At 44.8% G+C, this 13,468-nt stretch overlaps 1 protein-coding gene and 1 non-coding gene across 2 annotated transcripts in view; one reads left to right on the forward strand and one right to left on the reverse strand.

Moving 5' to 3' along the window:
- The window catches only part of LOC106571038 (steroid hormone receptor ERR2), a 193,780-nt gene that overhangs the window by 46,573 nt on the left and 133,739 nt on the right, over positions 1-13,468 (forward strand). The window lies entirely within an intron of this gene.
- trnav-uac (transfer RNA valine (anticodon UAC)) lies at positions 4,919-4,994 on the reverse strand. The gene has a single exon. It is a non-coding gene; the product is annotated as a tRNA-Val (tRNA).

Here is a 13,468-nt window from a genome sequence, read left to right on the forward strand (position 1 = left end):
GATCCATCCCTCCCTACCTCTATACAGCCTCTCTAGGCCCAGCACGGCCCGGGGCTATCTGTTCTGCTGAGGAGGTCCATCCCTCCCTACCTCTATACAGCCGCTCTAGGCCCAGCACGGCCCGGGGCTATCTGTTCTGCTGAGGAGGCCCATCCCTCCCTACCTCTATACAGCCTCTCTAGGCCCAGTACGGCCAGGGCAGGCTATCTGTTCTGCTGAGGAGATCCATCCCTCCCTACCTCTATACAGCCTCTCTAGGCCCAGCACGGCCCGGCAGGCTATCTGTTCTGCTGAGGAGGTCCATCCCTCCCTACCTCTATACAGCCTCTCTAGGCCCAGCACGGCTGGGGATATCTGTTCTGCTGAGGAGATCCATCCCTCCCTACCTCTATACAGCCTCTCTAGGCCCAGCACGGCCCGGCAGGCTATCTGTTCTGCTGAGGAGGTCCATCCCTCCCTACCTCTATACTGCCTCTCTAGGCCCAGCACGGCCCGGGGCTATCTGTTCTGCTGAGGAGGTCCATCCCTCCCTACCTCTATACAGCCTCTCTAGGCCCAGCACGGCCCAGCAGGCTATCTGTTCTGCTGAGGAGATCCATCCCTCCCTACCTCTTTACAGCCTCTCTAGGCCCAGCACGGCCCAGCAGGCTATCTGTTCTGCTGAGGAGGTCCATCCCTCCCTACCGCTATACAGCCTCTCTAGGCCCAGCACGGCCCGGGGATATCTGTTCTGCTGAGGAGGTCCATCCCTCCCTACCTCTATACAGCCTCTCTAGGCCCAGCACGGCCCGGGGCTATCTGTTCTGCTGAGGAGATCCATCCCTCCCTACCTCTATACAGCCTCTCTAGGCCCAGCACGGCCCGGCAGGCTATCTGTTCTGCTGAGGAGGTCCATCCCTCCCTACCTCTATACAGCCTCTCTAGGCCCAGCACGGCCCGGCAGGCTATCTGTTCTGCTGAGGAGGTCCATCCCTCCCTACCTCTATACTGCCTCTCTAGGCCCAGCACGGCCCGGCAGGCTATCTGTTCTGCTGAGGAGGTCCATCCCTCCATACCTCTATACAGCCTCTCTAGGCCCAGCACGGCCCGGCAGGCAATCTGTTCTGCTGAGGAGGTCCATCCCTCCCTACCTCTATACAGCCTCTCTAGGCCCAGCACGGCCCGGGGCTATCTGTTCTGCTGAGGAGGCCCATCCCTCCCTACCTCTATACAGCCTCTCTAGGCCCAGCACGGCCCGGCAGGCTATCTGTTCTGCTGAGGATATCCATCCCTCCCTACCTCTATACAGCCTCTCTAGGCCCAGCACGGCTGTGGATATCTGTTCTGCTGAGGAGGTCCATCCCTCCCTACCTCTATACTGCCTCTCTAGGCCCAGCACGGCCCGGGGCTATCTGTTCTGCTGAGGAGATCCATCCCTCCCTACCTCTATACTGCCTCTCTAGGCCCAGCACGGCCCGGCAGGCTATCTGTTCTGCTGAGGAGGTCCATCCCTCCCTACCTCTTTACAGCCTCTCTAGGCCCAGCACGGCCCGGCAGGCTATCTGTTCTGCTGAGGAGGTCCATCCCTCCCTACCTCTATACAGTCTGACTGAGGGACAGAGGAAATGTGTGACAGTATTCCCCATGAGACCTTTCTCCTCAGGACCCCGTCTCTCTCTCAATTCAATTCAAAGGGGCTTTATTGGCATGGGAAACATATGTTTACATCGCTAAAGCAAGTGAAATAGATAATAAACAAAAGTGAAATAAACAATAAAAAATGAACAGTAAACATTAGAAAGGAATATAGATATTTCAAATGTCATATAATGGCTATATACAGTGTTGTAACGATGTGCATGTAGTTAAAGTACAAAAGGGAAAATAAATCTAAATATGGGTTGTATTAACAATGGTTTTTGTTCTTCACTGATTGCTCTTTTCTTGTGGCAACTGGTCAGATATCTTGTTGCTGTGATGGCACACTGTGGTACTTCACCTCAATAGATATTGGAATTTATCAACATTTGAATATATATATATTTTTTATTCTTTGTGGGTCTGTGCAATCAGAACAAGGTTCTGACAGATGGATGTGTCTTGGTGGTAGAGAACAAGAAGGGCTCTGCACACTGTTAAAGCTCCCAATTCAACCGTTTATTGACAACGTTTCCATCCGGAACGGATCTTCGTCAGGTCAAAAAATATGGTCATACATTTGGCACTGCATCTCAGTTTCCACCTCATTTTGTTGGCAGTGTGCACATAGCCTGTCTTCTCTTGAGAGCCAAGTCTGCCTACGGTGGCCTTTCTCAATAGCAAGGCTATGCTCACTGAGTCTGTCCATAGTCAAAGCTTTCCTTAAGTTTGGGTCAGTCACAGTGGTCAGGTATTCTGCCACTCTGTACTCTCTGTTTAGGGCAAAAAAGCATTCTAGTTTGCTCAGTTTTTTTGTTAATTCTTTCCAATGTGTCAAGAAATGATCTTTTTGTTTTCTCATGATTTGGTTGAGTCTAATTGTGTTGCTGTCCTGGGGCTCTGTGGGGTCTGTTTGTGTTTGTGAACAGAGCCCCAGGACCAGCATGCTTAGAGGGCTCTTCTCGAGGTTCATTTCTCTGTAGGTGATGGTTTTGTAATGGAAGGTTTGGGATTCGCTTCCTTTTAGATGGTTGTAGAATTTAATTGTGTTTTCTGGATTTTGATAATTAGTGGGTATCACCCTAATTCTGCTCTGCATGTATTATTTGGTGATTTACGTTGTACACAGAGGATATTTTTTGCAGAATTCTGCATGCAGAGTCTCAATTTGGTGTTTGTCCCATTCTGTGAATTCTTGGTTGGTGAGCGGACCCCAGACCTCACAACCATAAAGGGCAATGGGTTCTATAACTGATTCAAGTAGTTTTTGCCTTGTCTCTCACATCCTTCACAGCTTTGTGGAAGTTACCTGTGGCGCTGATGTTTAGGCCGAGGTGCGTATATTTTTTTGTCTGCTCTAGGGCAATGGTGTCTAGATGGAATTTGTATTTGTGGTCCTGGCAACTGGACGCTTTTTGGAACACCAGGTCTGACAGAATCTGGGCAGAAGATCGAGGTGCTGCTGTAGGCCCTCCTTGGTTGGGGACAGAAGCACCAGACCATCAGCAAACAGCAGACATTTGACCTCAGATTTTAGTAGGGTGCTGCAGACTGTTCTAGTGGCCTCGCCAATTCGTTGATATATGTGTTGAAGAGTCCCACGGCTTTGTGGAAAGAAATATGTGTTTTTTGCCAATTTTAACCTGTCTGGGGTATGTGGGACACTATTCAACAGCCAGTGAAATACCAGGGCGGCAAATTCAAAACAACAAAAATCTCATAATTCAAATTTCTCAAACATACAACTATTATATCCCATTTTAAAGATACACTTCTCGTTAATTCAACCACATTGTCCGATTTCAAAAAGGCTTTACGGCGAAAGCATAACATTAGATTATGTTAGGACATCGCCGAGACAAGAAAAACCACACAGTCATTTTCCAAGCAAGGAGAGGCGTCACAAAAACCAGAAATACAGCTAAAATTAATCACTAACCTTTGATGATCTTCATCAGATGGCACTCATAGGACTTCATGTTACACAATACATGTATGTTTTGCTCGATAAAGTTCATATTTATATCCAAAAACCCCATTTTACATTGGCGTGTAATGTTCAGAAATGTTTTGCCTCCCAGTGAATGAGCACATCAACACCTCAGATTTCCACACTTCCTGGTTGGATTTTTCTCCGTTTTTTTCCTGCCATATGAGTTATGTTATACTCACAGACATCATTGAAACAGTTTTAGAAACTTCAGAGTGTTTTTTTATCCAAATCTACTAATAATATGCATATCCTACCTTCTGAGCCTGAGTAGCAGGCAGTTTACTACGGGCACGCCTTTCATCCGGACGTCAAAATACTGCCCCCTACCCTAGAGAAGTTCACCGCACACTTGTTGTTTGTGTAAGTAGATTTTATAATGTCGTATGTTTTTCCCACAACACCACTTTCCATCAATTTGTATAGCCGACCCTCATGCCAAATTGAGACTAAACCTTTTTTGATATCAACAAAGCATGAGAAGACATTTCCTTTGTTTTGGTTTGTTTGTTTGTCAGTTAGGGTGTGCAGGGTGAATACGTGGTCTGTCGTATGGTAATTTGGTAAAATGCCAATTGGACATTTGCTCAGTACATTGTTTTCACTGAGGAAATGTACGAGTCTGCTGTTAATGATAACATAGAGGATTTTCCCATGGTTGATGTTGACGCATATCCAACAGTAGTTATTGGGGTCGAACTTGTCTTCTCTTTTGCGGATTGAGGTGATCAGTCCTTGGTTACAAATATTGGGGAAGATGCCAGAGCTGAGGATAATGTTAAAAAGTTTAAGTATAGCCAATTGCAATTTGTGGTCTGTATATTTTATCATTTCATTTAGCATACCATCAATACCACAGGCCTTTTGGGTTGGAAGGTTTGTATTTTCTCTCTCTCCTCTCTCTCTTCTCTCTCTCTTCTCTCTCTCTCCTCTCTCTCTCTTTCTCCCCCTCTATCTCTCTCCTCTCTCCTCTCTGTCTTCTCTCTCACCTTTCTCACTCCTCTCTGTCTCTCTCTATTGGCTCTCTCCAAGCGTATTGATCCATTAAAATGTTTTCCCGAACATCCCAAGTCACTTCCTGTTTGTGTTAATGTTCCTTTCCTGTTACAGTTCCCCTGGAGAGGTTCTGAATTTACAAGTAAAGGTTTACAAATACGTAGACAGGTTGGAACAGAGATATAAGTTGGCCCATTAAAGTATGTGGACATGCAGTGTACAGTATATTTACATTTTAGTAATTTAGCAGACACTCTTATCCAGAGCGACTTACAGTAGTGAATGCATACGTTTCATAAATGTTTTTTTCCATACTGGTCCCCCGTGGGAATTGAACCCACAACCCTGGCGTTGTAAACACCATGCTCTACCAACTGAGCCACACGGGACCAAATAAACGCATTTCATTTGGGTGCTTGATTTTCAATGGATTGGTCTAGATAGATTCTGATAGGGATTCATTCAGTTGTGTGAAGTGGTACCCTATCCCCTATATAGTGCACTGCTTTTACATTCCAGATATGGGCGCTGGTCAAAAGTTGTGCACTATATGGAACAGCATGGACTGTGAAGAAACACAAACATAAGCAATTTTTTTTATTTGACCTTTATTTAACTAGGCAAATCAGTTAAGAACAAATTCTTATTTTCAATGACAGCCTACCGGGGAACAGTGGGTTAACTGCCTTGTTCAGGGATTCGATCTTGCAACCTTGTGGTTAGTAGTCCAACGCTCGAACCACTAGGCTACCTGACGCCCCGTGCGTGCGTGCATGCACTCTGACACACATGATAACATACACACTATACACACACGTACACATGGATTTAGTACTGTAGATATGTGGTAGTGGTGGAGTAAGGGCCTGAGGGCACACAGTGTGTTGTGAAATCTGTGAATGTATTGTGATGTTTTTAAAAATGTATAAACTGCCTTAATTTTGCCGGACCCCAGGAAGAGTAGCTGCTGCCTTGGCAACAGCTAATGGGAACCCCTAATAAATACAAATATATATATATATGTATATATATATATAGGGATTAGGACACACAATATACCCTATCACAGACACCGTAATTATACACCACTGTCAACGCTTTCCCTTTCCGTATGAAACTATGTCATGGAAGCAGCCGACAAGCCGACAGACAGACTGTGTAGTTATGTGGAGCCAGATCGTGTGTCAGGTTCCTGGTAGCTGTTCGTCAGTAGGCCTATAACTCACATTTATCAACATAGCTGTGTGTGTCTATCAACAACAACAAACAACTAGGCATAACTACCACAGGTCTGCCATTGTTCTGTCGTAACCACCCCTATGTATAACCGAACCAGTGTCCATTCATTCATACATCCTCCCTCCTTGTTTTTTCTCTCACTAGTCTGATGTCTCCATTCATCCGTCCCAACGGAAAGTGTCGCCCCGCCCGTAGTTTTGACACCCGGACAAAAACAAACAAAAAGTTGCTTCAGAAATAAAGCTCAACCTATTATTTTGCGCTGAAGGGGAGAATCAGCAGGTATTGTCTGTCGTGGACCAGCCTAAGCCCTTGATGCAGACAATCAGAGTGTGAAGGGAATCTGACTCTGCCATCCTGCTCCAGCAAACAGCCTCTCACTAGATATTCTGATACTGTAACACCACTGCCAGCGGGTGAGAGATGATTTGTCACAAATGGCACCCTATTCCATGTATAATGCACCACTTTTGACGAGAGCCCCCTGGTCATAGTAGTTCACTATACAGGGGGGGGATAGGATGCCATTTGGGACACAGCAGAGAGAGAGAGAGAGAGAGAGATTGAGAGGTGCGTGCGGAGCACTGCGGTTGGCAGCAGGTGGGTCTCTGAAAATGACAGCGTTACAATTAAAACAGGAAGAGGACATCACTACATGGAATGGCGGCACAACCCTCTCAGACTTCAGGCTTTGATCGTGGTGTCAGGGAGGGAATCTAGAGGTTTCCCTAAGTTTACTGTTGCAATCACACACAGAGCAGGGTGGCAACGTGATCAAGGTCAAGACCTGATCACAATGTGAAATGCACGTACTGAGAGTGTCTTGCCATTGGAGATACACTATATTTACAATAATAATAATAATAATAATAATAATAAAAATAAAGGTTAAATTGATACATACACTACATATACAAAAGTATGTGGACACCCCTTCAAATGAGTGGATTTGTGGAGCCATGAAAATCTCCATAAACAAACATTGGCACTAGAATGGCCTCACTGAAAAGCTCAGTGACTTTCAACGTGGCACCTTCATAGGATGCCATCTTTCCAACAAGTCAGTTCGTCAAATTTCTGCCCTGCTAGAGCTGCCCCCGGTCAACTGTAAGTGCTGTTATTGTGAAGTGGAAACGTCTAGGAGCAACAACGGCTCAGCCGCAAAATGGTAGGCCACACAAGCTCACAGAATGGGACCGCTGAGTGCTGAAGCTCGTAAAAATCGTTTGTCCTCGGTCGCAACACTCACTACCAAGTTCCAAACCGCCTCTGGAAGCAACGTCAGCACAAGAACTGTTCGTCGGGAGCTTCATGAAACGGTGTCCATGGCCGAACAGCCACACACAAGCCTAAGATCACCATGCGCAAATCCAAGCGTCGGCGAGTGGTGTAAAGCTCGTTGCCATTGGACTCTGTAGAAGTGGAAACACGTTCTCTGGATGTGATGAATCACGCTTTACCATCTGGCAGTCCGACAAACAAATCTGGGTTTGGCGGATGCCAGGAGAACGTTACCTGCCCGAATGCATAGTGCCAACTGTAAAGTTTGGTGGAAGAGGAATAATGGTCTGGGGCAGTTTTTCATGGTTCAGGCCCCTTAGTTCCAGTGAAGGTAAATCTTAACACTACAGCATACAATGACATTCTAGATGATTCTGTGTTTCCAACTTTGTGGCAACAGTTTGGGGAGAGCGAACTGTTTCAGCATGACAATGCCCCCGTGCACAATGCGAGGTCCGTGCACAAATTGAACACATTTGGGATGAATTAGAACACAGACTGCGAGCCAGGCCTAATCGCCCAACATCAGTGCCTGACTTCACTAACGCTTTTATGGCTGAATGGAAGCAAATCCCCACAGCAATGTTCCAACATCTAGTGGAAAGACTTCCCAGAAGAGTGGAGGCTGTTATAGCAGCAAGGGGGGGGGGACCAACTCCATATTAATGTCCTTGATTTTTGGAATGAGATGTTTGACGAGCAGATGTCCTTTTGGTCATGTAGTGTAAAAGGATATAGGGAAAGGGATGTTTCAGTTTCACACAAACAAATTACAAAGTATTTATCAAATTAATTAATTAAACAGAAAATATACAAGAACTGTGTTATTGTATAATGTAATATTGTGTGGGAGCATTTCTGAATTTATATATACATTTATATACATGATTATTATTACATAGATCCTCGTCCTCTACATAGATCCTCATCCTCTACATAGATTCTCATCCTCTACACAGATTCTCATCCTCTACATAGATTCTCGTCCTCTACACAGATTCTCTCATACATTCATGTTGAATGTAACTGAACCTTGTTATCAAATGATTTCTGACACTATTTTCCATCTGCGGCTTATCATAATAAACCCTTCTACGCGTTATATAACGTGTATCACAACCCACAGCCCTGTTAATAACCCTGTGACAAAATATCGGCGCTAAATACCACACCTCCTTCGAGGTACTGAGATAACTATGAGAGCAGATATGAATGTTTCTGAATGTATTTAATATTTCCACCAGGAGGCTGGTATAAGCCTGAGCTCTAAGCTAAGCAGGGTGTCTGATTTATGAAGGGGCAGGTGCCTGGGTCAATCTACCGGTGGCCCGTTGGCAGCCAATGGTCTGGCACCAGCCCCCTGGCCCTGGTACATACCATTAAACACTCTCCTGCCAGCCCGCTGGTGACAGGAGTCCAGCACCCCTCCCTAGTACTGACCTCTAACCAGCCTCTCCACTTCACTAGAGGTGACAGGAGTCCAGCACCCCTCCCTAGTACTGACCTCTAACCAGCCTCTCCACTTCACTAGAGGTGACAGGAGTCCAGCACCCCTCCCTAGTACTGACCTCTAACCAGCCTCTCCACTTCACTAGAGGTGACAGGAGTCCAGCACCCCTCCCTAGTACTGATCTCTAACCAGCCTCTCCACTTCACTAGAGGTGACAGGAGTCCAGCACCCCTCCCTAGTACTGACCTCTAACCAGCCTCACCATCCCACTAGAGGTGACACAGCAATGCATTCTGGGGAACCTAGTTGCTGGTTGGTTTGAATAAAGCCCATCAAGTGAAGAAGGGAGGAGATGGGGTGTGTGGGAAAGGGGTTCAACGACCTCTATGTTCGGCCCCGAGTCCCTACTCACTTCCCTGCACACACACACACATACAAACACACACACACAAACACACACACACATACTCACACACACACCACACACACACACACACACACACACACACACACACACACACACACACACACACACACACACCACTACTGTCTATCCTCTGTTATAAAACGTCATCTAAATTTAGGCATCAATTGACGAGGAGGCGAGAGCTGCCTGCATCTCCTGCGAAAGGCTCCTTAATGCAAGGTCAGGTTTACACTGTGTGTGTGTGTCTGTGTGTGCGTGTGTGCGTGTGTGTGTTATGCGTGAAGGCAAAATCATTGCGGAAGCTGGAAGATGGAAAATGGAGGACATTGCCGTGTTTCTTAGCCAATCAGGCTGCTACTTCTCTAGTGGGCCAAACAGAACGCTGCCAGCCCTGAGGTGTGTTCAACAAGGGAAGTAGTTTGTGAACGTTAGCGACCATTTGTTTTGTGTTAGCGCTAAACATTCGCAAACATTAGCGAACAGTCTGAGTAGGTAGTGTTCCTGACAAAACCTAAGTGTCTGTTTTGGGTCTAAACTGCTGCAACAAATTAATAATGTGACTTGGTAGTGTTTTTATTAGATACGGTACTCTTACAAAAAGGGCTTCCTATTGGGTTCTTCGGCTGTCGCCATAAGGAGAACTCTTTTGGGTTCTACGTAGAACCCTCTGTGGAAAGGGATCCAAAAAGGATTCTTCAAAGGGTTCTCCTATGGGGACAGCCGAAGAACCCTACTTGATTGTAGATAGCACCTTTTTTGTTCTAAGCGTGTAGGGAAAAGCAAAGTAATTTACAGTGTGATTATCTGAAATGACACAGCGATCCTTACCAAAACCAGCTGTTTGGAATGTTCATTCAAATCATCCAACATGAAACTGTCACTGGGCAACATGTTCGCAGCAAAACGGAAAGCCTTGTTAAACTCACCTCTAGTCGCTGGTCTAGAGAGCCTGACTGGTCTGTGAGAGGAGCGAGTCTTGCTCACTGGAGTTCAGTCTGGTAAAAGGTCACGGGACTCAATGGAAAACATGTCATTTAATTATAACTTGCAAGGAGGTATGGCGTCGCTCGTTAGTGCCAGCCGGTCGGCTCTCTGTGCTTGTAGTTTATGTCAGAATGGAGACATGGGTATTTTTCACACACACACGCACGCACGCACACACACACACACACACACACACACACACACACACACACACACACACACACACACACACACACACACACCCAGGAGACATGTGCTTGTAGTATATGTCAGAATGGAGGAAGGAGTATTTTTTTCTCTGCTTTCCAGTTGATTGAATAGCTTCATATTGTTTGTGTCATGACAAATGACCTCAGCTGACGGATATCCATGACACCAGGATAATGTGATGACAATCAGTAATCAGCGTGTCCTAAAGGTATGTGTTTAACCGGCAGTATGAATAGCCTAGTCACTCACTTATTTTCCAGTAATTATATAGTGGCTAGATACTATAGGTGGTTGTGTCAAGACAATGTCATGTATTGTGCCGCCCACTGGCTCATCTTAACTACTTATTTCTCTGGCTAGATGTATCTGTTATAGAGTGGCAAGAAAGAAGTTTGTGAACCCTTTGAAATTACCTGGATTTCTGCATAAATTGGTCATCAAATTTGATCTGATCTTCATCTAAGTCACAACAATAGACAAACACTGTGTGCTTAAGGATCGGTGTCCCGTCCACGGGACAGTTGTGATACACAATTTTGAACAGAAATGTAATGGTTCATTGGATCAGTCTAAAACTTTGCACATGCACTGCTGCCATCTTGTGGCCAAAATCTAAATTGCAGCTAGGCTGGAATAAAACATTATGGCTTTTCTCTTGCATATCAAAGATGATGGTACAAAAAAACTAAATAATATGTTTTTTTCTTTGTATTATCTTTTACCAGATCTAATGTGTTATATTCTCCTACATTCATTTCCACAAACTTCTAAGTGTTGCCTTTCAAATGGTACCAAGAATATGCATAACCTTGCTTCAGGTCCTGAGCTACAAGCAGTTAGATTTGGGTATGTCATTTCAGGCAAAACATTTTTTTTAAAAGAGGCGGATCCTTAAGAGGAAAGAAAATCTCTAAAACAACTAATAACACAAATTATTGTATTTTTCTTGTCTATATTGAATGCATTATTTAAACATTCACAGTGTAAGTTGGAAAAAGGAAGTGAACCCCTAGGCTAATGACTAGCTAATTGGAGTCAGGACTAATATTTTTGATTCTGGGGGAGGGGAGAGATAAAGGGGAAGTAAGGAGAGGTTGATGCTTAGAGCTGCATGGAGGGAACAAGGGAGGAAAGGCTCAAAGCTGGGTGAAGGGATGGTGTGAAGGAGGGGTGAAAGGGAGGGATGCTCAGAGCTCTCCGCAGTCAGCGAGAGCCAATTTCCTTGGCGGAACACTTGCCGCTACTGGAACCCTTCTTCTCCATGCTAGCAATGATGTTGAGGCCCTCGGCCTTGCCCTATAAAAAATACTCACAAAATTTGAGTTTGCTATTCACAAGAAGCATTGCCTGATGTGAACCATGCCTCGAACAAAAGAGATCTCTGAAAACCTAAAATTAAGAATTGTTGACTTGCATAAAAGCTGGAAAGGGTTTCAAAAGTATCTCTAAAAGTCTTGATGTTCATCAGTCCACGGTAAGACAAATTGTCTATAAATGGAGAAAGTTCAGCACTATTGCTACTCTCCCTAGGAGTGGCCGTCCTGCAAAGATGACTGCAAGAGCACAGCGCAGAATGCTCAATGAGGTTAAGAAGAATCCTACAGTGTCAGATAAAGACTTACAGAAATCTCTGGAACATGCTAACATCTCTGTTGACGAGTCTACGATACGTAAAACACTAAAAAAGAATGGTGTTCATGGGAGGACACCACAGAAGAAGCCACTGCTCTCCAAAAAAAAACATTGCTGCACATCTGAAGTTTGCAAAAGTGCACCTGGATGTTCCATAGCGCTTCTGGCAAAATATTCAGTGGACAGATGAAACTACAGTTGACTTGTTTGGAAGGAACAGACAACACTGTGTGTGGAGAAAAAAAGGCACAGCACACCAACATCGAAAGCTGATTCCAACTGTAAAGTATAGTGGAGGGAGCATCATAGTTTGCTGCCTCAGGGCCTTGAAAGCTTGCGATTATCAACAGAAAAATGAATTCCCAAGTTTAACAAGGCATTTTGGAAGAGAATGTTAGGCTATTTGTCCGCCAATTGAAGCTCAACAGAATTTGGATGATGCAACAGGACAACGACCCAAAACACAGAAGTAAATCAACAACAGAATGGCTTCAACAGAAGAAAATACACCTTCTGGAGTGGTCCTGTCAGAGTCCTGACCTCAACCCGATTTGAGATGCTGTGGCATGACCTCAATAGAGCAGTTCACACCAGACCTCCCAAGAATATTGCTGAACTGAAATAGTTTTGTAAAGAGGACTGGTCCAAAATTCCTCCTGATTGTTGTGCAAGTCTGATCCGCAACAACAGAAAACATTTGGTTGAGGTTATTGCTGCCAAAGGAGGGTCAACCAGTTATTAAATCCAAGGGTTCACATACTTTTCAATCCTGCACTGTGAATGTTTACACGTTGTGTTCAATAAAGACATGAAAACTTATAATTGTTTGTGTGATATTAGTCTCTATTGTTGTGACCTAGATGAAGCTCTGATCAAATTTGACGACTTATTTATACAGAAATCCAGGTATTTCCAATGGGAACACATACCTTTTCTGGCCATTGTATATTCTGTCCTTGCTGTGTGCTCATTATTATATTCGTTCACACTTGTGATTTGATATGGTACTGGTACTTCCTGTATTTAGCTCCACATTGATCTGGTACTGGTACTCCCTGTATATAGCTCCACATTGATCTGGTACTTCCTGTATATAGCTCCACATTGATCTGGTACTGGTACTCCCTGTGTATAGCTCCACATTGATCTGGTACTCCCTGTATATAGCTCCACATTGATCTGGTACTCCCTGTATATAGCTCCACATTGATCTGGTACTTCCTGTATATAGCTCCACATTGATCTTGTACTCCCTGTATATAGCTCCAAATTGATCTGGTACTCCCTGTATATAGCTCTACATTGATCTGGTACTGGTACTCCCTGTATATAGCTCCACATTGATCTGGTACTGGTACTCCCTGTATATAGCTCCACATTGATCTGGTACTCCCTGTATATAGCTCCACATTGATCTGGTACTGGTACTCCCTGTATATAGCTCCACATTTATCTGGTACTCCCTGTATATAGCTCCACAATGATCTGGTATTGGTACTCTCTGTATATAGCTCCACATTGATCTGGTACTGGTACTCCCTGTATATAGCTCCACATTGATCTGGTACTTCCTGTATATAGCTCCATATTGATCTGGTACTCCCTGTATATAGCTCCACATTGATCTGGTACTTCCTGTATA

Source organism: Salmo salar, chromosome 15 (genome assembly GCF_965601325.2).
Source record: "Salmo salar chromosome 15, fSalSal1, whole genome shotgun sequence".
Taxonomy (NCBI): Eukaryota; Metazoa; Chordata; class Actinopteri; order Salmoniformes; family Salmonidae; genus Salmo; species Salmo salar.